Source organism: Castor canadensis, chromosome 9 (assembly GCF_047511655.1).
Source record: "Castor canadensis chromosome 9, mCasCan1.hap1v2, whole genome shotgun sequence".
Lineage (NCBI taxonomy): Eukaryota > Metazoa > Chordata > Mammalia > Rodentia > Castoridae > Castor > Castor canadensis.
Window position 1 is genome coordinate 103,707,533 of NC_133394.1, and position 2,786 is coordinate 103,710,318.

A 2,786-nucleotide genomic window follows, 5' to 3' on the forward strand; every position below is an offset into this window, starting at 1 on the left:
GTTTATGTACAAATTTATGGCAAAATTTACAAGAAACAATTTTACTATAATCTGATAGTACCGTGACTGGCATTAATAAGCATTTATTATTGGAAGACATCATACATAAACAGAACCAGTTTTGGAAGGTCTAGAAAAAATAGGGGAAGTAAAATATTCTGAAATCCAAAATTTAAGTAAGATTTGCTCAAATGTATTGACAATGATCCAGGCAAAGAAAATACTGATGTCAATTTCTAAGACCAAGAGCAGTACTCTTTTAGGAACTGTAAATAATATTCAGTAAACTCAGAACACAGAGTTTAAAGGAGGAATGATGAAGGAGAGAAAAGAGACTATGCAGAAAAGACCTTTTACACTTGAAGAATTGTTATCAGAGCAAGTTAAATTTGGAAAATTTTAATATAATTTCTAATTCTTTTGACTTTTTTCTTTAATTATCATGCAATTAGTAAACCCATAATCTCTCAAGTTCTTTCCTATGACATGAGTTTATATAAAAGATATCCTATCCATTTTTATTTTTGGTGAGACTAGGGTTTGAACTTGAGCTTGCAAAGCAGGTGGTCTACTGCTTTCTCTGGATATTTTGGAGATGGGTCTCATGAAGTATTGTCCAGCCTTCCCTTCCAGTAGCTAGGATTACAAGCATGATCCACTAGTACCATGCTCCTATCCATTTTTGACAGGAAAATCCAATAAGCAAAACTTGCAATACTAGAGCTTTGATGGTGAAACTTTTTTTTGATAAATGTAGTCTGTAATGCATGGAGGCTGACAACTTGAAGTGGAAAGTAGAGACCAGCAGAGTGAGATTTGGAGTGGGAAGTAGGGAATGATACAAACATTTTTCACATGACCTGATGCTTTCTTTAGATTTATTCTAATATGAGTAGCATCACTAAACATGATGTGGGGAAAAGTGATAAATAGATTTAAAAAATGTAGGCAATCTGTAGACTTATAACACTTATGCAATGTATAATTAGCACTATATTAGAGATTAAGGAAACTGAATTTTAGCAGGATTAAATTAACTCCACATAAGTTGCTAAATGACTAAACCATAGTTTGAGAGAAATTGTGTCTGATTTCAAAGACTGTGTTCTTCCCACTATACTTAGCTGCCTCTTTGGTTAAACTTACTTCCACTACATTAACTCTTTAAATTCATATGGAAAATTTTGTTAATAGCCCACTACATGGCAGGCATCTGCTAATGCCTGAAATACATCATTTCACAAAACAGACAAAAATTCTGCCCTTTGAATGCTTGTAGGCTGGTAATAAACAAAACCAATAAACATTGTTCCAATCTAATAAGTAGACTGTCACAGGGTGATGATTGCTGCAATGCATATAATTGGGTAAGGAGGATCAGTATGTTACGATGGGGTGGAAGACATGGTGCTAGATAAAAATATGGGGATAGGCACCATTGAGAAAGTGACTTTTAAGCAACAACTTGAAAGGAGTGAATGATTAACCATGAAGATATCTGAGAGAGAAATATTCCTTACCAAGAGAAGAGCAAATATATATATATATATTTTTTTTTCTGGGTTAATCAAAGTTCTAATTGAGAACTTACAATTTTCTTAAAATGGATAATTTGAGAATATTTTAATAAAGGGTGGTGCATAGGAATGTAGGGAAGCTATTCAGGAGTGTTCAGTCTCCCAGAGGTAGTAACACCATAAAAGCATGAGTATGGTTAAGGCAAGCTGTGTGAGCAAAAAGGAAAAACCACTGTCTCATAGGAGCTGCACAGTCCTTTGGTTGAGTTGCTCAGCCCACTTACAGTGATCTCATAGGGAAGGAGCCAGGTTAAAAACAGATGGATTTTTCTTATATGTCCTTCTCCTCTTGATGATCCCCATAGACCAAACCTAGCAAAAGTCAGGCAGCATATGGACCAGCAATTGAGACACAGAATTAAGTGGAGAAGAATAAAGTGGATCAAGGAAAAAGCATGCTGGAAGCACAAGTAGGAACGTATGAATGGAGTAAATTGAGGAAAAGGAGAATAAGAAGAGAAAAATGATAGATATGGGAGAACATGTGGCACACTTTTATCAAGATAAGAGTGAATATGAAAATTTATCTGGGTCCATATGTGCACATAACTATCAATATATTTCACAAAATATCTAAATCCCTAGAAATCATCTAAAACCAAAAAACAGAGTCAGTGGCCAGAAACCAGTTGGGTCGTAAGGGGTCCTGTTATCTTTGATTATTCAAGCAATCATAATGTCAACCAACACAGATGTTTCTCTTTCTTCATATGAAAAAGATCAAGGATCTAAGTTTATCTGAAAAGCTAAAGAGGCACCATTTGTCCCTATTGGAATGGCAGGTATTGCTGCAATTGTTGCATATGGATTATGCAAATTGAAGAGTAGAAGAAATACAAAAATGTCCATTCATCTTATCCATATAAGTGTGGCAGCCCAAGGCTTCATTGTGGGAGCAATGACTCTTGGTATGGGCTATTCCATGTATTGGGAATTCTGGGGAAAATCTAAACCTTAGAAGAAGAAATGCTGTACTGGTCTTATGGAAGTCCTTGCTTTAGTTAGACGTCTCATATTGTGGTTATGTGTTTGTGTCAAAAATAAATGATTTGAGTGGATTCAGACAATAACACCATATTTTGAATAACGACTTCTTTTCTTATAGGCTTAACTTGCATGGTGACCTAATTATTAGTGACTAGTTTGCTAACCTGGTCAGTCAGGGGAATCAAGTTAACACAGAGAAACATGTCACCTAAATGTACTTGA

The 2,786-nt window shown here is 35.1% G+C and overlaps 1 pseudogene; it reads left to right on the forward strand.

The window, feature by feature from the left end:
• Positions 1 to 2,253: 2,253 nt before the first annotated feature.
• Positions 2,254 to 2,535, forward strand: LOC109703326 (HIG1 domain family member 1A, mitochondrial pseudogene; annotated as a pseudogene).
• The last annotated feature ends 251 nt before the right edge of the window (positions 2,536 to 2,786 follow it).